This window comes from Coenobita brevimanus, chromosome 66, assembly GCF_032717465.1.
Source record: "Coenobita brevimanus isolate Jiangsu-jjx chromosome 66, ASM3271746v2, whole genome shotgun sequence".
Lineage (NCBI taxonomy): Eukaryota > Metazoa > Arthropoda > Malacostraca > Decapoda > Coenobitidae > Coenobita > Coenobita brevimanus.
In genome coordinates, this window is record NC_137019.1 from 3,258,698 (window position 1) to 3,285,697 (window position 27,000).

At 42.3% G+C, this 27,000-nt stretch overlaps 1 protein-coding gene across 4 annotated transcripts in view; it reads left to right on the top strand.

The window, feature by feature from the left end:
- LOC145405374 (inactive phospholipase C-like protein 1) overlaps positions 1-27,000 on the top strand; it is a 454,317-nt gene that overhangs the window by 3,917 nt on the left and 423,400 nt on the right. The window contains exon 1 of one of the 4 annotated variants that reach the window (XM_080276782.1): positions 4,137-4,183. The exons of 1 other annotated variant lie outside the window; for it this stretch is intronic. The gene's annotated coding sequence lies outside the window, so the exon portion shown is untranslated. Of the gene's footprint in view, positions 1-4,136; positions 4,202-27,000 lie in introns of those variants that run through there. 2 more of the 4 variants (XM_080276779.1, XM_080276780.1) reach the window with 2 other exon arrangements.

The window sequence follows — 27,000 nt, forward strand, 5'->3', positions numbered from 1 at the left end:
AGAGTGGACGCTTTGAGAACTGTGTGCGTTTGGAGTTTGACAGCAAGTTCTACTCTTGGTGGTAACTTCATCGGGGTGACGGTATGTGTGACAAAAACAAGTCTACTTATTTCAGAGGTACACTGTGCAGCAGTAGGCTTCCCCAATATTGGCCTTGGCTCTGTTTGTGAGGACATGGTTAAGCCAGTGCTACTTCCTTAAATCACCTACCTACTTGCCTTCCTACCCATCGTATCTGTTTGCTTGTCTCCTGACCTACCTCCCTGCCTACATAGCTCTCTACCAAACTTCCTCTTTATTTCCCTCCCTGAGTCCCTTGCCACCAGCATAGGCTAGCTACCTACCAAGATTACCTGCCTGCGTAGGGGAGAGCGGTGATGGTTCGGACAGTGCATTTCCTGAGCAACACACGGAACCTACTGTATTATAGGGGCGCGAGGTCTTGTGTCCGAACCATCAACGCCCTCCTCTACCTCCTTGTCTACTTCCCTACCTACCTTTCTGCCCATATACCTACATACTGTGCGTACCAACATACTCACCTCATTGCCTGCTTATACGGTACTTTTCTGCCTTCCTCCCTCTCCCTTCTACCTCCCTGCCTGCCTACTTCGCTACCCATCTTCCTCGCTACCTATCTCCCTGCTTACCTTCGCGACCCAATGACGGTACGACACAGGAGTGTTTATTTGTTCTTCGCTATTTGCTAACCAACTTGTTTTATCAAAGCTGTGATGAGGATATGAATTTCTGTATTTTGCACGCCCTTCTCAAGGATACCAACTTTATGGCTATACTTTTGTAAATATGAAGTTTCTCTAAAGCCGTGGCTTTCTTTTGGTCACAGCGACCTTGGGGTTGCCCGTAACGTGTTAACCATTACGACGAAGGAACACCGTCAGCTTGAGAGGATTCGTCTAATACTTCAGCCATAGAAATCAGGCCATAACTGCGGCCGGTAGAGCTCGAACCCAGGGAAGGACGGAAAGTTCACCAAGCTCAGCCGCGCTATGACCCTTGATTTCGTCCTTGGGAATATACTCGTACTCGATTAAATTAGAATGAAATAAGTGCGTTTCCGATAAATGACCGTCAACGTGACATTTACCGTTTTTAATTGCTTTTTGCATGATTTTGTCACTGAAGGGCACTAACGAAGCACAACAACGTTCGCCGTATATTTGGTTGTATTTTAGGTCCATTAAAGTAACTTGGTCAGGTTGGTTAGACCAGATATGGCCTTTTTTTCCTTATTGAGTCTAAAGTGAATTGCTAGACCTTTCTTTTGTACAAATGTTACTATTAAAGTAGGTTAGATCCAGGTTGTCAGTTTTTTTTAGGGTAGTATTTGGGTGGCTGTATCATATTTTCTAGTTTTCTTGTAATTTTGATGGGATATCACAATTCGCCGTGTTTTTACCTCCATAGTTTCCCCCATTTTCAAGACCTGATCGTGGCTTCAAGGTGAGGAATTTACCTTGTCTGAGGGTGGAAAATGATGGTGTTAGTTTCTATAGCGTAGCGAAGCTCAGTTATTCCATACTGGTGCAAATCAAAGCTAACAGCATTTCTGTTACTGTAAATTGTTGCCATTCGGAATAAAACCATCAACTGCAAGCCAGACTGGAGTTCCACGCTGCTCAGCAAAGAAGACCCAAGCCGAACTAGGCAAAGCTGTATTAACTAAAACACCACAAAATGTACGGTACATGTGTATTCTTACCATAATCATGTTGATTAATATGAAAATGGCATGTAGGCCAAAGAAAAGGACGTCGTAAACAAAGGAATGCGTGAGATGGGAGATGGGCTGGAAATTTGGTGGGCGGGTGGGGTTGGAGGAGGAAGTATACCTTGTAAATATGGGTGCCGTAGAAGTGATGGTTTGAGTACAGTGAATATTTAAGAATATCTTCCAACAGTGAATGTCGGGGGCAGAGGGAGGAAAGGGAATGGGGAACAAAGAAATAGATGAGCTTGAATTGTGCTGGGAGGTTGAGAGGGATCAAGAAAGTATACCTTGTAAAAGAAGGTGCTGTATGTTTGCAGAGGTGTCTTTTTCCTAACACGGATCTTTTGTGTCTGGTGCACGTTCTCCTATTTTAATGTAAATTTTTGTCACTAAAACAAATTTTAAGCTTATTTCAAATGAGTTTTTCTTTTTGAGAAATATATTTTTAAAAAAGGTTAGTTAATAATAACAAATTTTAAGTAATGGAAGCGTGCCACCCTGAAACCACGTTCCTCTCCTGACAAATCCACTCGTTAACAGCCGCGCTTAGAGCAGCGCCACTGAGCCGATCCACCACCATTGTTTATAATTATGTTCATCAAGTGTTTACGGCGGCATAACTTCGATTTTGGATCTTCTGTGTTTATACTTAAATATTATTTGTTTTTGACTAACCTAATTATTATCATAACTTAAGCTGATCCAATTCACCTCCAAAAGTTCAAAGTTGGAATCAGCATGAAAACCTGTATCAGTGTAAGAGACGAAATTTTCATGAATATGGAAGTACGTGCACGAAACAAAAGATCCCCCAACAGTCAATAAAGGAACCATTAAGATAAACTCTCAGTATTGTGATATACTTGTGCAATGCATTACTAGAATATGACTATCATTTTGTAAAATCGGAAAGAATAACCGGTATAAATATCTGTCTTTCTTCTCTTCTCTTCGGTATAAATAATTTACTTGTATTCCATAATTCTGTAGGTTCAGGTAACACTGTAACGCCAGCTGATAGACTAATTAAACGCAGGATACAGATTAATCATAAACAGAGCAACGATACTGAATATATCAGTTAGCTGTGCATTTTGTAATTATCCACTCTTCTATGACATTTTTTATATGTTGCGCGTTGTTATTTAGTCTTTTTCTTCTTCCTCTTCCTCCTCCTCCTCTTCTGGTGATGATGATGATGATGATACTGTATTTACCATTAAGCACAAATCCTAGCAATGAGGAACAGTGCCACTGCAACCGAAGAAAATATGCCAACATACTTGCAAATAGTTCATTATTTTTATTTAGTTATATATTTATATATTTTGTGCTCTAAACCTTCCACCCTGCGACTAGCATCAACACTCAGATCCCCATAGTCACTGATAGCCGAAGTGAGAGATCTTTGAAGTGCGAGAGAGAAGCTAAGGATGGGGTGTAAAATAGAGCAGTTAGGGGTGTGCTGAGACCTAGCAAACCCGTTCTCTCTAACGCTGAAAACTGATTGAGCCAACGTTGGGGCGCTTGCTGGGATTGCCAGACGCCACCCTCATGTTTGATATCCTGTTACAGTTGTTGATCCCCGTCTCCCGTGTTTATTCTCCCTCTTCGGTGGCGACGGGTTATGTGCCTTCGATTCACAGAGTTTATTTTCCCCAGCGAGGCACCGCCTGAAGGGGGTCTGTACCTGCGACACGGGAAGCATGTAACAGTCCATTGTCGAGCCCCTGGAGCCTATTACTCCGGTGAATATCTTCGTTTTGCTTAGCTCGCGTGCCAGAATGCTTCGCTACTATGTGCTCGTGCTTACTTTAATGCCTGGAATCGTCATGGAATATTTTTCCTCTGTTGCAGTGTTGCTGAAATATCTGTTGCCGTAATTAATGTGTAGTAGTGTAACAGTGATTTGAAGGGACAGATCCAGGTTGCAGGTAAGGTACAGTAAAGTATTGCAAAACCGATTGCTGATAGCTGTAGGAAAAAAGAGTGCCACTATCGTAACGTTGCACCCTTGCGTAATAACATAAATCTAGCGTCAAGTGTACGCTTAAAAAACGATTTAGTCGGGCGGTCTCAGATAAAATCATATGCTAAATGTTTAGTGGCGTATACCTTGTTCTCAAAAGCGTAACAATAATCATTAATCGACCGAAGAAGTGTTTCATAATTTATAGTTCCAGCCTTTGCAAGATTTAATGACGGTGAGTAGAGATAATATGTAGGATGTGTGGGGGCCACGGAGAGACAGAGACTAGTGATAATGCGGTACCATGCGCAGGGGTGGTGAGAGAGAGCGAGCGGAGGGAAAGAGAGGGAGAGAGAACGCAAGAGAGGGAGGGCGGGAGGGAGGGAGAGTGCCAACCAGAGAGAGACGGAGGCACTACCAGTCATAAGAGTGCCGCGGGGAAAGGTGCCACTCCCTACTCGCTCTGTCCTAAGTGGCGCTGGGTGTGTGTGCAATACTGGGTAGCTTGTTAACACAGTGGCACCCGTCATGTGAGCTCGTAACACACCATTTTAAAACGACATTCTGTTCTTCCACGCTGAACCCGACTCTCCAGTTAACCCCCAGTTTGCCTCTCACTCCTTTGAAACTGAAATGAGATACAAGTGTTTTGTGAAATTGAGTCGTCGTTTAGGGCGACCCGAGGATGTGCTATCAGTAGTGTGGGGTTAGTGACGGGGGAGAGGATGTGTGTATGTATGCTGTCGACCGGATGTTACTTCTGTTACGACAATTACAGTGTTTCTACAAGGCCAAATTGTAATTGTGGTCCATGAAGAACTTTTATGCATTGATATCCAGATTATATCGTTCATTTTTAATGTGAATAATTAAGAACATTGGTACTGCTTAATAGGTACCGTAGTGAGTGTATATTTGTGTTATTGCGTAGGTAAAATTTTATTGATGGGCAAGATTACACGCTCCGTGCTGTAATCGTGTGGATGGACGTACTAATTCACCGGCTATTGTGTGGATATTGGTGTACACGATCCAGTTTGCAACTTCCATGCAAGAAGCCTATAATTAGGTCTCTCTCTCTCTCTCTCTCTCTCTCTCTCTCTCTCTCTTTTGTGGGGTAAATATGCACCTTGTAACCCTGACCTTGCTCATTAATAGACAGCACAATTCTTTGTTGCTTAGATAAGTATTATATATTAGTTTTTGTGTCTAGAAAGGAATTTTGTGCCATTTACGGCCATAAGCCTGCAATTTCTAATAAGGGTATCGTGACCTTGGTAGGCTAGTGCAGCTTGTGAACTTAATTACTGACTCGAAATCATGTTTAATGATATTACGGATAGGTTAAGGTGTAGGCTATAGACTAGAATGTGCTCAGTGAAAGAAACAGTTTAATTCCTAATAAAAGTGCCAGTGCTGATCGTAGTAAGGGAGTACATGAGGCTGTGTGTTTCTACTCCCACACTTTGCACTCTTTCATACGTGCACAGACAAAACACAGCTGTGTACACCAACATTATGTACAGTACGTTCCCAGTGTGTGCGTACTGTAGTTTTTTTTTTCTTTTTTGCCCTTTAATCTGAGCTTTAGCATTATGTACCCATGTTGTAATTACTAACGCAAGCATACCGTGAGATGATTACGGTATGCTCGCATAAATTTGTGGACAGATACACATATGTTGAGTGAACAGGGTAAATACTGGTAGTGTGAATGTAGGAGCTAGCGTGAGTAGGCTGTATCATAAAAGTACAGCAGTTATGAAGCACTTATGGGCGTTTACCGTGGAGGAGGGAAATCAATTATCCTATTAAATAACTGCAGCCAATCATCGACACATTTATTAATTGCTGCAAATGAAGCAATACCTAGTAGACATCTGCCACTGGAGCACAGAATCTCACTGTGTCAGTTTCAGGATACTAAGCACTCGCCATACCTGTAGGCTTATATACAGGTGGATTTGTTAGTATCACTGACAAAATTTCAGGTGCAACTCCTTTTTGCACTATTTTCAGCTTACTAACTTGAGGGGTTTCACTCCAAACCCTTCATCCCTTCGTCCTTGACAAGGTAGAATAAGTGTACACCGAAGTGTGAGTGTACAAGGTAGTGTGAGGCCATCAGAGTTATGTGTTGTAGTGCTAGTGTGCAAGATAGTGGGAATACATACGATACTTGCGTAAGTGTGCAGAGTAGTGTGTGCACATCATTCCACTCCGTAGTGTGTGTGTGTGTGTGTGTGTGTGTGTGTGTGTGGACTACATGTTAATGAGTAGGCCAGCATAAATTTACGGTGTAAGGTACTGAGTAAAATGAGTCTTAGGTGTACGGGGTAGTCATAAATAGTGTGAATTTGCTGTACAAGATATGTAGACTGAACTCATCCGAATGTACAGGTAGTAATGAAGTGTGTGTGTGTGTGTGTGTGTGTGTGTGTGTGTGTGTGTGTGTGTGTGTGTGTGTGTGTCGAATGAAGGTTATAATTAACGAAGCGCAAATTATTGGGCAATGGGATTACCTACCGGTGATTTAAATGTAGGGTAGAATCGCACTACTAATGAATGTACCGAACAGTAACACGTAAGAAGTGCAACAACCACATATACGCACACATGTACGTAATCAATAAAGAAGGACTATCGTGCGTGTACAACTGAAGTGTGTGCAGTGGCGTGAATGAGGAGATAGTGTGTCGCCCCCACTGTATATAGACACTGATAAGATAAGAGAGAGAGAGAGAGAGAGAGAGAGAGAGAGAGAGAGAGAGAGAGTAAGAAGATTAGAACATTGAACCTTACTGGTAGGTCCTCATTATAAGTGCCGGTACCTGTTTCATTTTATTTATTCATTTATTTATTTTTTTCCCCTCTTCTTTTTAACTTCTTCAGCGCAGTGACGAAGTTTTTATATCGTATTCCAGCATGTGCCAAACGATTTCATGCAGCACAGAACACCGTACTAGTGAAGAAGTTGATGGGAGCCATATCTAATCCCTCCAGTTAAAAGTCTCTCCTGAGTCGAATACAGTCGTCCAAACAAAGCAAGAATAAAATAATGAAAAGACATCCTAGAAGTGCAAGGGTTAAGTCTATAATAACTTCCATAGAATTGGCTTCTAATTTTCCTTGAATATCACTAACGACCATTTGCCAGTGTTCCTCAGTTTACAATCACAGTTGTTTGGTTTGGAAAAAAAAAGTGTATGATTTGGAAACGCATCGATTTTTAAGCCCCTCATTGCGGTGGCGTATTTTTTATTTTGTTGCTGAAAAGAGAGGAGTATTTGAATTATGTTATTTCTACCACCAGAGGAATTATTCATTTATGTGGGAGACCTTTAGCGTTGGAGGAGTTAAATATGGCCTTCATTAATCCATTTTCCGCTAGAGGTCTGTCACAAGTTGAATTAAATAGGCGGTTGCAAGAGTACAATCTAAATATGCGTTACCGGATTGAGTGGGTTAGCCTCCACACCGTGTAGACGTTATTCATAGTTTGTTCTTACTGCTGCCAGACGACTTTATTCAACTTTTATTCAGTAAAGTGGTTATTGAAGGAGGTATCTAATTCCCCCAGTTCGAAAAGTCTCTCCGTACCTCATTAAAAAGCGCTAGGAAATAGTAAAGATATAAAGAACGCATTAACTGATTGAAGGGATTAAGGAGGATGTGTGTGAAGGAAGGCGACGTGCGATGGAATGAGGGATTGCATTTGGATGAGATCGCGGTGATAGGATGAAGGAGTGCAATCGGATGGTCTAAGGGAGGCGTGGAATGTTATGAAGGAGGATGAGATTAGGGTGAGTGAAGGATTGCAATTAGATGTGGCTAGGATGGTGTAAGAAGGAAACAAAGGACAGCGCTGGTGAGGTTAGGATGGTGTGGGATGAAAGGAGGGATTGAGGTTGAATGAGGTTAGGGTAGTGTGGTTTGGAGCGAAGGATAACGTTGGATTAAGATGGAATGATGTAATGTAGGACCGCAGTGGGTGAGGTTAGGGTGATGGAATGAAGGACTGCGGTGGGTGAAACCAGGGTGAATGAAGGTGGAAAGAACTGTAGTAGAGTGGAGTTAGGGCTGAAGGAGTGTAGTCGGGTGAGGTTATGCAAATGTTATTATGCAAATATTATGCAAATAATTGATCCACACATCCCCTTCCACTCCAAAGCCATCCTGTTCGTCACTCACAGGGCATTGTGATATATTCCTTTCCTTCTCTCTAATAATTCTTCCATATACCTTTCTTTACAACACTTACCAGACTTGGCCACGATAATTTTTCATTCACATAGACCGCCTTGGCATGTCACACTTGTCACATCCTTCTTCCTTTCACCTGGTACAGTTCTACTCATCAAAGTTTTCGTACTCTTTTTTTTTCAATAGTCATTTCATTCTGCTGTCTGCACTCACAGAGTCATCACTGCATACACCTCACCAGTATCTTACGTCATTCCTTTCTTCAACCTCCTCTCAGTGTTTTTCACTTCTATCCTTGTGACATTTTTAGGCAACACATTCCGTCTCAGCACACCACCAAAACCGATCATGTTAATTGCTGTACTGCTGTCATGATTTCCATTTACCAGTCTTTGAAATTACTGGTTATGCTTTCCAACTTCTTTTTATTTTACTTTACCTCCATTTGTTAGTTTTCTTTGACCCATTCCTCACATCCCCCTCCCCCCTTTTTAAACCGTAATTTCTGAAATTTCCCACCTATTTCCAGAACAGTTTCCTGTTCTCAGAGTGTTATAAACTCAATAGCATAAGTCCTGCACAGCTCACAATCGTAGTTGGACCCTGAAGCATCTGAGATTCGAGGACTGAAGCCATGGATAGTAGTTCATTCCCCAGCCAACAGATGTAATGTTGTTATGGGAGAGGGGAGAGGGGAAGGAAGGGTGTGAAGCGATGAAGTGATAGGAAAAGTCCTGTTGGTGGTGACTTATGTAATGAAATCTTCACATACTGATAAACTTAGCACTGTTGTTTTATTATGACGGTAAGGAATATATAGGGTAATCCCATCCTAATATGACACAACGGTTGGCAGTTTTAAGGTACGAACGTTACAGTGCTTGAGTAAAATGGGGCGATTTATGTGAATTTTCCCAAACCCATCCACACCCTACATTATACCTACTGTTGAAAACATCTAGGATTCAGTGCAGGAATATTAGCTCGCGTGTATTAGCTGTTCTCTTGTATGACAAGCTTATGGCCTTGCAGGCTTTCGACTTGGACGTCAGCGGCCCATAGTGGTGTCTGTAATACTAACTGAAATTAACGCATGCTTTCTTCGTATAACCCTCAAAAGATAATTGTGATATTAGCTCGGCAAGTGTTGCTGCTGCCCCTGGTAGTAGTTTGTAACCCGGCAAGCCTATTTACATAATCAAGCTAACACGAGATTATTTTAGTCAGCTTATGGCGGACTCGTAGGCTCATTAAGTTACAGACGAACATTGTGTGTGTGTGTGTGTGTGTGTGTGTGTGTGTGTGTGTGTGTGTGTGTGTGTATGTGTAGATTAATAAAATAAAAGATCCATTGGATCGCAGATATTCTATTGTAGGCTGCATCCGTCACCACCACTCCTGAACCTTTCATTTCACTTCACCGACCATCACTGTGCCTTATCCCTCCCGCCATAAACCCCTCTTTACGACATTTGTTGGCTGAGGAATGAACTACTATCCACTGCTGCCGTCCTTGAACCTCAGATGCTTCAGGGTCAAACTATAATTGTGTGCTGGGCAGGACTGTTTTTGTTGAGTTTACAATTATAATCTCTTCTCACAAGGTCATCATTTCTTTTTTACATCTTTTTTTTTTCCTCTCTTATCCCTTGTCTTTTTTTTTTTTTTTTTCCCCCAAGCTCAGTATAATCCCTTCTTTCATGTAAAATCCTTTCTTGATTCCATTCTGGCCACTTTTTTCTCGTTTTTCAGCCTTCACATCCCACAAAGCTGTTATTCTTATTAGTGTCTACCCTCGCAGTGCCACACATAGCTTCGGCATTTTTAACTAGACACTCCCTGCATGCATACCACAGTCACTTTTACCGGGTAGTATAAAAAACTGCCAAAACAGCGTATCCGCACAGTATAATGATCCCTGATGCGTTTGACAGACTAATAATTGTATGACAGCCCCGATCCACAGATTTCATTATAATCAGCTGAATACGAGTTGTTGACAGTATAACTTTTGTGTAGCAGTGCGTACATATTTTTTACATCTTTGTCGATATTAAAACGATGTAAATAACACAGAAGAGAATGTTAACCCCTTGAATCCGATGACTTTTTTTTAAATTATTGTTGCATCGTCCAGATTATTTTGTTAAGTTGGGAGAAGCCATTTGTAGTTACCTGGTTAAATACAGTCTCCATTCATCCCTTGAAAGCCTTATTCCTCTCTCTAAATTAAAGAAAATTGACCAAAGTTAGCATAAATAGAATGAAAAAAAAAATGCGTCAGATGATGTGCATAAAAGGAAACAGTGCCAAATAGATCGCTAAGGGAGAGGCAAAACGAAACGCCTCCTGTGTCACCTAGAATACGGCCACGGAACCACGATGCGTCTTTGGATTATCTTGCATCATTTTAGCTTACAGTCAGTATCCCTTTTTTTTCGCCACCGATCTTTTTTCAGGTCAGCCTCAAGTTGGGGTCTGGTGGTGTTTAAGTGTGATTCTTGTTTTAGTGTGGCTATGTTGGTTTTAATGTGGCTATGTTGGTTTTAGTGTGGCTCTTGTGTGATATTCTTGGTTTTAGTGAGGATCTGGTGGTGCTGGTGTGGATCTAGTGGTTGTGGTGTGGATCTAGTGGTTGTGGTGTGGATCTGGTGGTTCTGTGTGGTTGTGGTGTTTATCTAGTGGTTCTGGTGTGGATCTAGTGATTCTGTGTGGTTGTGATGTGGATCTGTACGGTCTGGTGTGGATCTTGTGTGGATCTAATGGTTCTGGTGTGGATCGAGTAATTCTAGTGTGGTCCTTGTGGTTCCTGTGTGGCCCTAGTGGTTCTGGTATGGATCTAATGGCTTAAGTGTGGCTCTTATAGTTCTAGTGTGGATCTGGTTGTTCTGGCGTGGATCTAGAGGTACTGGCGTGGATCTAGAGGTTCTGGCTTGGATCTAGAGGTTCTGGCGTGGATCTAGAGGTTCTGGCGTGGATCTAGAGGTTCTGGCGTGGATCTAGTGGTTGTAGTGCTGAGCGAGCGTGTCTAGTGTGGCTCTGGTATTCGTGTTTTAGGCCTTGTAACGACAGATAATATGGCCAGCAGCTCGGCAGTAACCCCTTCAACCCCGGGACGTTTCCAGTCATTCCACCCACCACCGGACGATTTTACTCAGCTCAGGGGGTTCCTTTTGTAGCTGGGGGGATAAAATGAATGAAGGTTTTATCTTATCTCCTTGATCCGCAAAAATGTCTCCAAAAATAATGTATGTTTGGAGGTAACATAAATGAAATGAAAAAAAAAAAAATACGTGTTTGGATTGAAAGGGTTAGCTCCTTCAGTCCGATGACGTCTGTTTATGGTTTATTCTTGCTAGTTCAGGTCGATTTTATTATTATTATTATTATTATTGTTGTTGTTGTTGTTGTTGCTGCTGCTGCCGCTATTATTATTATTATTATTATTATTATTGTTGTTGTTGCTGTTATTATTATTATTATTATTATTATTATTATTATTATTATTATTATTATTATTATTACATTGGGATGGACTTTTCACAGCAGAGGGTTTAGGTAAGGCCATTAACCCCTTCACTACTACAGGTTCGTCTTAAATTTAATAAAATCGTCTGAAGGTAGCACGAATAAACTAAACTAACGCATCCAGAGAGAGAGAGAGAGAGAGAGAGAGGAGGGGGGGGGAGAGTATATTTATTCTGCTAATTGCCACCTTCATGTATCCACCCAGAACATTATATTTGTCACCAGGAACGAGAAAAACAGCCCTTTCTTGATTGGCATATTTATCGTCATGCCTCTTCATTAGCGATTTATTTTACATCTCGCACCGTATTTGCTCTTTTAGTTTATTATAATCTGAAAATTTTTGTAATGCTTCCTTTTTGGGTTTTTCTATCTCATTTTAAACCTTTTGCTCTCGTAGATGTTATATACCGATATTATATGCCTGTTCAGTTTCGAGATTTTTTAATGCGTCTTCTTATTCATTTACCTCCCATCTTACACCTTTACTGTTTTTTATCGGCAGCGTTTGCATCAGTGGCATGCAGGAGGATTACGAAGGTATAATGTACAAAATAAATCGCCAAGAAAAAAGACGTTACGAAACATCCAGGGCTAGTTTTGAAATACGGTTCAGTCTCGCAGAATCTCTCCTTTGTTATGGTCCTTGGTAAATGTGGTCCAGTATTGTTCATCCCATACTTCGACCCTTGGAGCGTGGCGTTATCAGTAGTATTTTTTGTAGTAGTAGAAGTAGTAGTAGTAGTAGTAATCTCAGGCTTATTTGGACGTAGACCTGGTGCATAATTGGTTGAAACTGCCTTTGATCTGTTCGCGCTCTGTTGGCGAATGGAGAGGGAGTTGAGGGGGCGTTTGGATAACCGTACAGTACAGCGGATTGCCCGGCTATATCGATGCCACCACACGAAGGCGTCCACCACCAGCACCGACATCATCTATAAAGAACGTGTTAAGACAGTAGACAGGTAGATGTGTGGGCTGAGTCAAGGAGATTTAAACATCCTTAGGTGGCGTAGTGTGGTGTCGTTCAGGTCACTAAACAAATATACAGATGTTAATACGGATGTTGATGTAGACAGACGTTGATACAGATGTTGATATAGATAGATGTTGATACGGATGTTGATATAGATAGATGTTGATACAGATGTTGATATAGATAGATGTTGATACAGATGTTGATATAGATAGATGTTGATACAGATGTTGATATAGATAGATGTTGATACAGATGTTGATAGAGACAGACGCTGATACAGATGTTGATATAGACAGACGCTGATACAGATGTTGATATACAGTAGACAGATGCTGATACAGATGTTGATATAGACAGACGCTGATACAGATGTTGATGTAGACAGATCTTGATAGAGGTTATGTGTGTGGCTTTACCTTTTCACCCAGAGGACGTATTGGTTTTAATTTTGCTGCTAACAGACGATTTTCTTCGGGTTTCTAGAGAGTTTTCGAACTGGATGGGTTAGATGCATCCTAGATTAACCTCTGTACTACAAGACGTTTCCCCTTAAGCTGAATACAGGTGTCTAGAAATAGCAAAATGTATTAAAACTACATAATGGGATTGAAGAGGTTTGAATAAAAGGAAGTTTGTGTTAAGGTGGCAGAGTTTGGCATCAGGCGATAGATGATGGACGTGGGTTTATTTGCACTGAACGGAGAGACGCGTCAGACGGTTGGTAGACGAGAGAGAGAGAGAGAGAGAGAGAGAGAGAGAGAGAGAGAGAGAGAGTAGGAGAGGTAGCGTGGGAAGTGTGAGCGGCAGAAATGGTCAAGGGGGACCTGCATGTGACAGCTGCAGGGCGAGGGGTGAGGGAGGGCAGGGGTGAGTGGTGGGGGAGGCGGGGGGATGGAGGCAATAACAGTAGCACAAGAGAGAAGAGGGAGCTGGGTGGGAGGAGGGTGTGGTGAAGAGATAGGCGGGGCGAAGCTAAAGGATGGAGGGGATGGCAGGGAGAGGAGTGGAGGGGGAGGCAGGGAGAGGGAGAGATAGGTGCAGGGAGGAGGGAGGGGGTGGAGGCGATAGTAGTGGCACAGGAGATTGGAAGAGGTGAAGAGAGGGAAGGGTGTAGGGTGTCGGAGGGAAGTGGAAATGGAAGTGGAGGCAGAGGCGGTGGCAAACGAGAGAGGAGAGAGAGAGAGCATAGACAGAGGAGTGTGGAGGGGAGAGAGATGGGGCAGGAGGGGGTGAAAGTAGTGGTACAGGGGAGAACAGGTGTTGGCGAGAGGGGCTGGGGTGCGGAGGAGAGAGGAAAGGAGTGGAGGGGAGTTGTAAGAACGAATGAGAAAAGGGAGGCAAAAGGATGAGAGGGAAAACAGTTCGAGAGAGAGTGGATGGAAAACAGGATTGGAGGGTGACAGAGAAGAGAGAGGAAAGGTTAGAATTAGGTGTGACAAGGAGGAGAGGAAGGGATGACGAGGGATGGAGAAAGGAGAGGAGAGAATAGAAGGAGGGAAAGGGAGTGAGAATGGAATGGGTATAGGGAAAAGAGGGGAGAAAAAGGTATGTAATAAGAGGGAAGATAAGGAACTGCAAGGTGAGACTGGAGGATTGAAGAATGAGAGAGATGGAATGAAGAGAAGAACTGGAAGTAGGAAAAAAAAAAAAAGAGAAGATTGGATGGAATGAGAGAGAGAGAGAGAGAGAGAGAGAGAGAGAGAGAGAGAGAGAGAGACGGGATGAGAAAGATGCGGTGGAGAGGAGAGGTAGTGTAAAAGGAGGAATGTGTCAGTGGGAAAACAGGAGAAATATCTGATAAAAAAACAGAGAAGGGTGGCGTGAAAGAGAGAAGTGGAAGGAGTGGGAGGAGAGGATGTAAGAGGTGGAAGAGTTTTACCCACTTAAGGAAATCGTGTTTCTGAAGGGGAATGTCAAGGTCAGGCCGATAGTATTGCAACATATCGAGAAACACAACAATAATTCCCCTGCCTGTGTGGGTATTTCTCCCGCATTTGAACAGCTGACGGCACTTTGATATCAAGACACGAAAGAGGGAAGGAAGAGGTGTTGAGGAGAGGAAGAGATGTGAAGAGTAAGGGAGAGGAGGGGAGGGGAGTGGATTGGAAGTGAAAGGGGAAGAGCGTGATAAAGAGAGGGAGAGAAAGACATTGTGTAAAAGACAGGAGGAAAAGAAACCTGGAAAGGAAATGAGAAAATATGAAATGACGGTAATAGTGAAAGTAGGAGTGAGGAAGTGGACAGAAGGATAGATGGTTGTGAAAATTAATAGGTGCTTAAAGGCAGGGTGATGGGGAAGGGGGGAGAGAGGAAGAGGGAAGTGAAGTAGAGTGGAATGATGGGTGGCGGAGAGGGAGGGAGACACACACACACACACACACACACACACACACACACACACACACACACACACACACACACACACACACACACACACACACACACACACACACACACACACACACACACACACACACACACACACACACACACACACACACACACACACAGAAGGGTGGAGGAGGGAACTAGGACGTAGTACAATTAGAACTAGATTATTTGATTAGAAAAGAGACTAGCTTAGGATATTGTAACAGAGCTAAAGCAAGGAAATGGGATAAATAACTCGACAGGGAACGAGGAAGCGAGTGTGTTTAGGGAAAAAAAAATAGCAATCTGTACATGCAATGTTACTGAGCAAGACAGAGAACTTTATTGAATTTACGACAATACAGATAGATACGCATGTTTAACTGAACTGTGAACGAATGAATAAAACTCTACGTAATCTGGTAATATCAAATGCTAACTAGATACCGTACTCACTGATGATATATATGAAAGGTACCAACACGATTAAAAATAACCTAGCTATTTAACATACCTAGGGAGTGACCAACATGTTTATAAATATGTAAACTTATGGATATGTAAAGTAAGGTACTGTAATATATAAAATGACGTAGGTAGACAGTGAACTAAATAGTAGTCAAAGAACGGTAAATGATCTAGGTAGGCTATGGCATGACGCAGCCAGATAACGGCGTGGAATAACAATCACGGCCCTCTTTCATCATCCTTATCTATCACACACACACACACACACACACACACACACACACACACACACACACACACACACACACACACACACACACACACACACACACACACACACACACACACACACACACACACACACACACACACACACACACAAGCACCTGATTAATGCCATACTCTCACATATATATTGAGGTTAAGAGCCAGCCACTCACACGCCGCCTTTATCATCACCATTATCTCTTTCATTATCGCTAACACCATTTTTTATATCTTCTCTCATTCATCCTCTGCGCATCATTCGTTCCCTTTACTGGTTTTATTCTCTTCCTCCTTACCTTGATCGCTCCCATGTATAGCTGTCACCATTTTCTGTCCTATATTCTCGCCCTTCTCATTTTTGCGACATTAACCTTTTTCCACACGTTTTTTTTCCTAGTCATCATCATCATCATCATCTCCTCCTTCTTCTTATTATTATTATTATTATTTTTTCATCATCATCTACCATGCAATTTCCCGTACTATCCTCGCTATGGCTGTTACGATGTTTTGTCTTTGCGTTACTCATCCCTCTTCACCATTATTAAGTATCTACTTTTTATCTTTGCAAGAACTTTATTCATTTACCTGTATTACCAGTTTCGCTCAGGTTATGTTTGTGAGGTGTAGCTAGGATTGATGGGGCTTAAATTATGTACCGGTATGATTGATTGTCTGGATATTTTCACTGGGTATTCCATAAATCCATCAGTGCGCAGGGTTCCTGGGTGTAGGATTTCACTGTAAGGGTACATAGCGCACCTCTTATAGCCCATCACCTCATTGTCTCAAAGTTCATAGGCCCCGTATGGGTGTTCCCCCTTCTATCAACTTCTGAAAATTCCTAAATCCAGCCCTTTTTTAAAAGACCATGGTCGCCAGTTTATTAATAGTTCTTGTATTTTCGTACTTTCTCTTTCCTTGTTTCTGAATCCCCTCTCACCCCGTCCCTCGATGAAAAAGTATAGAGTGATGATGATGATGATGATGATGATAATGTATTCTTCGCTCTTTATATTATTGCTTGCAGTACCCAAACCCATGCCTTTTTTGTCATCTTCAGTAATTATGGTCACCAGTATGACTTATTTGCGGTTTCGCAATCACCATTTTTGTCGCCTGTATTCTCCCCAATAATTTTTTGCCATTTGTATAATTGGAGCTCTTTTTCATCGCGTAAATATGTTTATTCTTTATTTTGGCCATTATCGCATTTAACTTAGTTCTCCTGTTTTGTGCTTTTCTTTATCACTATTACTCTGCATCGAACCCCACTTTATTTTTACTATCACTCTTGTGTTTGTTATCGTTGCCATCATCACCATCATCATCACTTCACATTTTCCTTCGTTTATTCTTCACTTTCTTTACCACATGTAGCGTAGGCCCACATCTAACCTCACTTTAGCTGTTTTTCATTGCTTCTTTTATCTCTGTTATCGTCGTTATCTCTCTCACAATAACATTCAGTATTACCATTATTGTGTCTTGTATTCCTCAGCTTGCGGCTAATCATACTGTCACAGCTTTAATAGTTTTTGGTCATTATTTTTTTCGTTATTAATTTTATTGTTCGGTTTTGCTGTGCATGTTTGTCGTCCATCGTAACTTGACTCTGATTCTCATTTGTGTTCCCCCTATTTCCCGTGGATCAGTAGCAGGAAACACACACACACACACACACACACACACACACACACACACACACACACACACACACACACACACACACACACACACACACACACACACACACACACACACACACACACACACACACACACACACACACACACACACACACACACACACACACACACACACACACACACACACACAATCCTGCGGCTGTACGTCTTTTCTATAGCACTTTTTCGTGACTAACATAATATTTGAATGTTAATCTCTTGTCACAGATTAGCATTAAAGATGGCAATTTTAGGCCAAGTTAAAGTAGAAATAGTATAGTTTGTTCTTTGTACTCTACCTTCATCATCGTGCGTCGTGAACCCTGTAACAGCGATGGGTTTCTCTGAAGTGAGAAAAATCGTCTGGTGTTAAAATAATGTTGGATGGTCCAGGTGACGTGTGGAGGTGTATGGTACGTAGAAGGACTAATGGGCCTCAGGAACGGGATGTTACGCCTATGCCCAGAGTCGTGAACATAATAAATAAATAAATAAAAATAAAATGAAATAAAATAATGTTCCTCTTCTACTCCGCCGGGCGATTTCTCGTGTATTGCACAAATGCCTTAATGAGTGTTGTTACTGTCCAGCCTACATCATTTATTCATTTCCTACTCCCACCGCTACACCCATGCCCACACCCTCAGACTGAACCTTCCCGGCAACAGATAGGCCTAAGCTATCGCCAAGTGATTTCCTAGTACGGACCATCCAGTGTATTCCTAAGTATCAACAGCAACGAAAGAGTTAATTTATTTTTTTTCCCCTTTGGGGCGAGCTGGGACACGTTCCACATCTTCAGCGTGGACGTCTATTTCCTAGTTTATTTTTATCTCACGTCATGCTATCAAGGGCGTATTTACCTATCCCTGAATTTTGGGAACTATGGTATTTTAGCCTCGGGTCCCTGTGCCTTGAAAGGGGTATATAATATGGGACTGGCTGTTATCTGTTATCATTGTTATCATCATCGACATCCAGCCTCATTCTCACCAGTATCACCCTCACGGTCGTGTGCATTATTATTATTATTATTATTTTTATTATTATTTCTAGCGAGGCAGAAGTCGTCCGTTTCTATATAGACCTGTATATCTGAGTTATCAATAAGTCTCACGAAAGTCTGATCTGATTTAGGTCACACTAGGCACATGTAAATTTGTGTGGGGATGTGAGGTGAGGTGCTTTTGTTGCGGATCCATGAAAGATCAAGGACACGGATCAAAAAAGGTCGGAGGCAACGTTGCTGTGCTTTATGAGTATCGTAATCGACAAAACATTATTATTTAGGGTGGCTTATATATAAAACTCCACTTCCTTTACTTCTTTCATTTACTCGCACACCCACGCCCATCCCAGCAGCCTGAGCCGTCCCCGCAACACATATAATCACGTGAGTTTCTAGTGCAGTGCTATTCCTGGACTACCCTGTTTAAGGTTCTCGTTCGTCATGGGATGTGGAGCCTGGAATTTTTGAAAGGGTGTCGGATGAGTGAACGTTTATGGCGTCCGTTCTGCAGCGTAGATTTCCTGTGTGATGATTTTCCTTCTTTTCTGTTTTTCCTTTCTAGTTTCCAGATTCCTCCCACCTCATGGATTAGTGCGAAAGTAATTTAGGATGATGATGATATGATGATGATAATAGTAGTAGTAGTAGTAGTAGTAGTAATAGTAGTAGTTGTAGTAGTAATAATAGAAATAGTAGTAGTAAGTAGTTAGTAGTAGTAGCAGTAGTTTTAGCAGTAGCAGTAGTATATGTCTACCATCATCATCAGCAGCTGGCCCCATGTGCATCGTTTTTATTAATTTTGTTATCCGCATCGTTTGTACACTTTATTTCCGCATTACTGGACCATTATAATCATCATTACCATCTTTAGGATAAAATGTACAGAGTAGCCACCACAGGCATCATCTTTATCATCACCATCATCATCATCATCATCATCATACTGAAGAAATTAACACACGTCTCTGTTCTTCCCATCTTCATCATCATCATCACCACCATCGTTATCATTATCACCATCATGTCCACCGCCTTGAATCTTTGTAAACAATTTTTATCTGTCACTTCCCATTCACCCTCCATCATTTCCTCCTCCCCTTTGTTTATTTCCACTCCCATTCCACTGCATCGCGTTATCTCTCTCTCTCTCTCTCTCTCTCTCTCTCTCTCTCTCTCTCTCTCGTGTGTGTGTGCTTTTTCCTCCACTTCATAGCCATTTGCCCATCCACTTTTACGGCCTCTTCCCTCCCTCTTTCCCCCTCCCCCTCCCATTCTCCTCCTCATAATCTAATTCGTCCAAGCTTTTCATTCTTCACCCTTTACACGCACACACATATACACACACTGTCTTTCATCTGTCTGTCTGTGTATCGGTGTTATCTATCTATCCGTCTGTCTACCGATCTATGTATCTGTCTGTCTGTCTCTGTCTCTCAGGGTATCTATCCATCTGTCTCTGTCGGAGTATTTGTCTATATCTATCTCTGTCTGTCAACCAGCTAACCTATCTGTCTGTCTACGAGTATCTTTCTATCTATAATTATATATATACTGTATATACTGTGTCTGCCCCCACATTCTCTCTCTCTCTCTCTCTCTCTCATCCGTAGGTCAGGCGATGGAGTGAAGGTCAAGAGGCTGTAGACAGCATGGGTAATAAAAGACACGAGATGAGTGATGATGGTGATGATGATGATGATGATGATAGTAATAAAATAATTATAAAAATTGGTTATAATAAAAATGAAGGGAAATGGTAGCAGTAGGTAATGAGTGATAATGACTTTGATGATGAGGATTAAAGATGATAGTGAAAGGTGAGGATTGCAGATAGCAGTGATAATGTATGTGAAAGTGGTTTTCGTGTTAAATGCTGGAGAAATGATCTTGTAGTTATAGAGGATGCTGGTGACAGTGGAAGTTAGTTGGGATGGTGACAGCTAAAGACAGGAGAAGACTAGGAAGTTAGAAGTTTGTTGGGATGGTGACAGCTAAAAACAGGATGAGACTAGGAAGTTAGAAGTTTGTTGGGATGGTGACAGCTAAAGACAGGAAGAGACTAGGAAGTTAGAAGTTTGTTGGGATGGTGACAGCTAAAGACAGGAGAAGACTAGGAAGTTAGAAGTTTGTTGGGATGGTGACAGCTAAAGACAGGAGGAGACTAGGAAGTTAGAAGTTGGTTGGGATGGTGACAGCTAAAGACAGGAAGAGACTAGGAAGTTAGAAGGGATGGTGACAGCTAAAGACAGGAGGAGACTAGGAAGTTAGAAGTTGGTTGGGATGGTGACAGCTAAAGACAGGAAGAGACTAGGAAGTTAGAAGTTAGTTGGGATGGTGACAGCTAAAGACAGGAAGAGACTAGGAAGTTAGAACCTAGACTGTGATGATAATGTTGATTGTGATGATAGTGTTAATGTATGGTGACTTACCGATGCTGGTGATACTGATCACCATCACTGTTATTATCTCTGAATACATTGCTCTCTTCTAAGAACCTTCCGACTCAGAATGGCTTGGATAACTGCCTTTAGGTTAGTTTATTCTTACAGATCCTCTCTCTCTCTCTCTCTCTCTCTCTCTCTCTCTCTCTCTCTCTCTCTCTCTCTCTCACACACACACACACACACACACACACACACACACACACACACACACACACACATTTTAACCAGCTGTTCCATTCCTCTGTGTCATTACCGGTATACGTTATTCCACTCCCAAAATTATCGTTTTTTTTTTTTTTCGGTCCGGCTTTGGCATTCTCTCTGTGTATTTTACTTTGTCCTTACATACCTCGGCAATCCCACTTCACAAATTACTGTAGTCCTTTCTTACATCTGAAAATCAATGTCTGTTACTTATCCTGTGATTGCCATTCAGTCTGCTTATGCGTAGATCTATTCTGAAAACTTATAAAAAATTGAAAGGCTTGCATCGTAGAAAATTCACCGTAACTCACTGCCCAAGTCCACTCCCACGCATGTGTCGGCAGCAACACACTCCAACTAACCATTCTAGCTCTGAGATACTGCCAGGCTTTCTGTGTACTGTTCAACCCTGAAGCGTTCTCTCAGGCCTCATGTTTCAGTGTGGCATGTTTACTCAACACTTTTAAATATCTCAAACTGTCAGCTTCCTCAAGTACCTCACCTCCAGTTGTACCCTGCGGTTCATCCTCTCTCTTGCTGTCCCCCACTGCCTGCTAAAATTCTTTGTGTCATATTCTCTTCCTTCCCATGCTATTACTTTGCATTTACTTCAGGATTTCTTTCAGTGCAAATTCTTTCAGACTCACATCCTTTGCAAATCGCTTATATTCCTCCAGCAGAACAGAATCAGACAGCACACAGGCAAGCCAATATTTCCCGTTTGTTAACCTCTAGCAGTAGTGTTTCTCCAGGACACTAAATTCATAAATCCATTGTACAGTAGGTGACGAATTAGATAGGATGAGAGAGCTGATTTCTGCACGACACAGTATACCTGGTTGAATGGCAGGAAATCTCACACCTTCACTACCATGACGTATTAGTTTAGTTCATGCTTACTACCTCCAGCCCATTTGATTCAGTCTAGGAAAGATCACGCGTGCTGTGGGTCGCAAGAATAAAAACGAGTTACATAATCTGACTGAAGGGGTTAATAGTGGCCAGAGCATTTTTAGGTCTCCACGCCATTGTGTGAGGACCTACTATATATTCTCTCTTTTTTTTTTCTACATTTCTTTCTTTCTTTCAAATACTTTTTCAGTTTGGCGCCATTTCCTTGTTTCATCATCAGTTCGCTTAGACTTGGCATAATTGTTCCTTGAGAAAATACTTCTAGATACTTATGTCATTCTTGTTTTTATTCAGGACTTGTAGAGGGTTTTATAGGGACAAAGCCAGTTATACAAACCCACAACCTTGGGGATCTCATGGCAAGCTGCACAGAAGTATGTCAGTGTAGTACAGCTATGTGGAGACCATCCTGTAATCTTTTGAGACTGCTGACAATCTTTAATATTACTTTGAGCATTGCCGTCTGTGGACAAAGGCTGGTAGTTGAAGAGGCATCTGTATACAGGGAAATTGTAAAGTCATTTATACAGCCATGAGCAAAAGTTCGCCGACACTTTGCTGACTTTGGTAGTGGAAGGTGTTACATGAATTATTTTTATGTGATAGCAGTATGAAGCACAGGACATAACGAGTATGAGATGGCAATGTGCTGTCTGACGTTTAGGAAGCAAAGAGAAATATGAAAGGCAGGACACAATGCTGTTGGAAGATTGTCGGCGAAAACTTGCTTACCATACTACTCGCACTTTCAACTCCATGCTGTATCATCTTTAATGCATCCCTCCCATACGCTTTACAGTAACCCCCTGAGCGAAGTGACGTATTTTATTGGTCTATTCTTCCTACCTCCAGACGATTTTATTTCATCTTCGGGGAGACTTTTCGACGTGAAGGGGTAATCTATAACTGTATAAAGGGTGCCTCAGGAAATGTCTGCCAGAACTTCAGGTGGTTATTCTGGGGCTGAGTTTGAGTGTAAGAGGCTAAATCGACATGGGTCCAGTTATCAGCGGTTACCGAGCAACAATTACTGATAATCTTATGGGCGAAAATGGCCTATCTCATAATTATCCCCTCAGGTCTTCAGTAACTTTAGCTTCATGACGGTTGAGATTTGGACCCAGGTTGATATAGCATTGTTTACCTCTAGAATAACCGCCGTAAATTTGACAGCCTTCCCCTGGGACACTCTGCATCCCTCCCTCCCCCCCCCCCCCGTTCGAAAAGTCTCCCAAACTGAATACAGTCGTCTAGAGGCAAAAAAGAAGAAGAAGAAAAAAAATGAATTCCGGTACATCATGGTGGCGAAGAAGTTACCCCGTTGAGTCCGATGACGCCTTTTTACCACTGATTTTATTTTATTTTATTTCTTGCTACTACCAGGCGATTTTATGGAGGTTAAAAGTACACCCAGTTAGTGAAGAAGTTAGTGAGAGTTACATGAACCCCTTCCAGTTCCTATAGCCACGCCTGAGCTGAAGAGAAAAGCTAGAAAACAGGAAGAAAGAGAGTGGAAAAGTATTTGACAGCACTGAAGGCGTTAATGGTGGCGTTATTGGTAAGCTTCTGGCCCTCATAAAGGGTTTTACTGCTCCAAATAAACTCACACACTCACTCACTCACCACATATGCCCAACGCCCTCCTTGAACCCTTCCAGTCCACCTTGATGATGATGATGATAGTAGTAGTAGTAGCGGTAGTAGTAGTAGCAGTAGTAGTAGCAGTAGTAGTAGTGGTAGTACCGGTAGTAGTAGTAGCAGTAGTAGTAGTGGTAGTACCGGTAGTAGTAGTAGTAGCAGTAGTAGTAACCATCATCATCATCATCATCATCATCACCCTATTCTGACTAATGCATACGGTAGTGAGGATCCAAAAATAGGAACAGGAAAGCACAAAATACAGCTAAGTGTCGAGTGAAAAGAGCCATACATTCTATTACTTATCACTGAAGTCCTCTCTCTCACTCTCTCTCTCAACCGGACAGATAATAGTATACATATCAGGGGAGAGTTTCGTTGCAGGGAATAACCGCATCAATCCCAGTATTCATTTTTTTTTCTTCTTTGAGCGAGCACCGGCGTAATGAAGTATATATTGGAAGCTACACCTGTCTCTAGTTCCATGGGCCTCTCCAAAATATATATCAGGTCTGTAAATAATATAAGAATAAAGGAAGAATACTTCTTGGGACTGAACGGGTTAAAACAATTGATTTCCGAAACTATACTCTCGTGCTTCGCCAAAAATACTTCATCCATCCTAGTATAAGCCATCTCCAGATCCGTAAATACAATATACAGATTTATTTTGTACCCTGTAATACGGTATACCTCATCAGGAATACAGTTTATAAGTAGCAAAAATCTGCCTATCTATCTGCCATTGCCCTCTCCTCTGCCGTTTGACTGCCCTTCCTCCAGCTTATCTCCCCCCTTCTCATATATCTCTCTCTCCACTCCATCCATCCATCTCATCCTAGGTCTCTCCCTCCTCCTCTCCCCATCCACACCACTCACACTCCTCTAGTCAATCTCATTCTCCATCCTCTCCACATGGCTAGATCATGTCAGAATATTTCTCTCGACACTTTCAGTCACATCCACATCAACACCACAACGCTCCTTTACCTTCTAATTTGCCTGCCTCTCTCTCCATGAACTTCACATACTCCTCTCAGATAACTCATTTCTCCTGCTGTCTTTCTTGACTTATGTCGTTGCTACAGGGATTACAACAGGTGTGTATCTTGACTGTACCTTCATGTATCTCCAAGACACTTCATCCTCTCTATTACAAGCTTTCTCGAGGTACATAAATACCTTATATACACAGATAAATATTTGTTTTAATACAGCATACTTTTCGGGGAGAAGAGGGGATGAGGTTAATATATGATGATGATGGTGATAGGAGAGATGATAATGACTAGGATGAGCAGCGGTAGTGATGATGATGATGATGAAGGGGGTAGCTTGTGAGAATTATCTATAGTGAGAGCTGGTTAACAGAGAGAATGGCATAAGGCAGAGGAGGAGACTAGGAGCGTGAGATAATGTACGAGACAGATCGGGCTGATGGATTTAAAATTACTATGAAGAAAACCTGGTAGATAGATAGATAGACAGATAGACAAAGATATAGGTAGACACGAAAAGACAGACGATGAAGTAGAAACATGTAAATAGACTGTGGATAAATAGACAGACAGACAGATACATAAATAGGTAGACAGATAGATAAACAGATAGAAGTTGGCAGTACGTTAGGACCTAAGCTAGATGCTATTAGGAAATGGATCGATAGACAGAGAAAATAAACTCTGGAGGACTTATGGTTGACTGTACCAGCTAGACAGATAAAAAAAAAGGAAAAACTGACTGCGAAGATAAAGATGTACTGGTTGAGAGAGAGAGAGAGAGAGAGAGAGAGAGAGAGAGAGAGAGAGAGAGAGAGAGAGAGAGAGAGAGAGAGAGAGAGAGAGAGAGACTTTGGGTAGATAGAGAGGGGGAGGAAAATAAGGGGAAAAGTTTAGCAGGCTGTCTCGTATCTCAGTCTGATCGGGACGCAGGTTTTGTCTACTTGAGAGAGAGAGAGAGAGAGAGAGAGAGAGAGAGAGAGGAGGGGGGGTGGTCTGTGAAGGAGCGAGAAGAGGAGTGGAGGCAGGGGAAACAGGAAAGAGGGTTGAGAAACAAAAATGAGGCAGGGTGAGATTGGAAGGGAGGGAGAGAAGAATGGAAAGAAGGAAGGAGAGAGGGTGGGAGAGAAGAAATGAGGCAGAGAGGAGGAGAGAGGGAGGGCGTGGAGACAGGGAGGAGGAGAAGAGGAAGAAGGAAAGGAGGAGAGGAGGAAGGGAAGGGAAGGAGTGAGGAGGGGGGGACCTGGAAATGGGGAGGGAAGAGGAAAGAAGGAATGAGGGATAAAGGAATATAAAGGAAAGCAAATAACCTTCTGATCTTTTAGAGGCTATTTGCTCTAGCGTTGGGTATAACTAATGGAACTACTGTATTCTGTGAGGCAAAGACAAGGATAGTGAAGCGGGAAGGGAAATGAGGACAAGGAGGGAGGGAGGGAAAGAAGTGATGGTGTAAGATGAGGAGGAAGTGAGGGAGGGAGAGGAGACCGTGAGAGGCAGTAGGAGGTTGGGAAAGTTGAAATGATGCAGAGAGAGAGAGAGAGAGAGAAAGGAAGAAAGGGAGGAGGGAGGGAGAGAGAGGAGCCAAATGGAGGAAAGATGGACAGGGGTGAGGAGATGCAGAAGAGAGAAGGAAAAAAATGAAAGGAGGGAGAGAGAAGTAAGGAAGGAGGGATGGAGGGAGAGAAGTATGAGAGGAGGGAGGAAGGCGGAAGAGAGAAGAAAGTAGGGTGGGAAAATGGAACTGAGGAAGGAAGGGAAAGAAGAAAGAGGGAAGCAGAGAGGATGGGAAAGGAGAAAGGAAGAAGAAAAGAGACGAAGTGAGAAGGAAAGGGAGGGAAGTGAAAGGAAGGGAAGGAAGAGGAGGCTGGAAATAAGGAAGTAGAAGCAGGAAAAGAATGAGATGGAGAGAAAAGGATAGATCAGAGCAGAAGAAAAAGAAGAAACAGAGCAAATGGGAAGAAAAGGAATGGAGGTGGAAGAAAGAAAAAATAAAGACGTAGAGAAAAGAAGAAGAAAAAAAGGAAGTAGAAGGAAGAGAAAGAATGAAAAGAGGTTGAGAAAAGAGGAAGAAGAGGAGATGAGTCTGGGGGAGGGAAGGATAACGAGAGGAGTGGGAGGCAGTGGGAGGGGACGAGGAGGAGGTGAGGGCAAGGTGGAAAAAAAAAATAGTGGAGGAGGAAGAGAAGGAGGAGGGGAAGAAAGGGATACGCAAGGGCCAGTGAAAGTAAGGGGAAGAGAGAGAGAGAGGAATGGAGAGAGAAGAAGAGGAGATGGGAAAGAAGAGTGGAGAGGAGAGTGGACGGGAGGAAAAGAGAGAGAGATGAGAGGAAGAGAAGAGAAGAAGAAAGGAGAGAAAAAAGAGAGGAGAATAAAAGGGAGAGAAGAGAAAGGGAGAGGAGAGAAAATGAGACAAGAGAAGGGGAGAGGAAAAAAAGAGGAGAGAAAAGGAAAAGGGAAAGGAAAGTAAAGGAGACAGGAGAAAAAAGGAGAGAAGAGGGGAGAGAGGAGAGAAAAGAAGAGGAGAGAAGATTGGAGGCTGGTGATTTATGCAACAGTAGTGTCACTTTTCCATCGTGTAGGGGGAAGGGAGA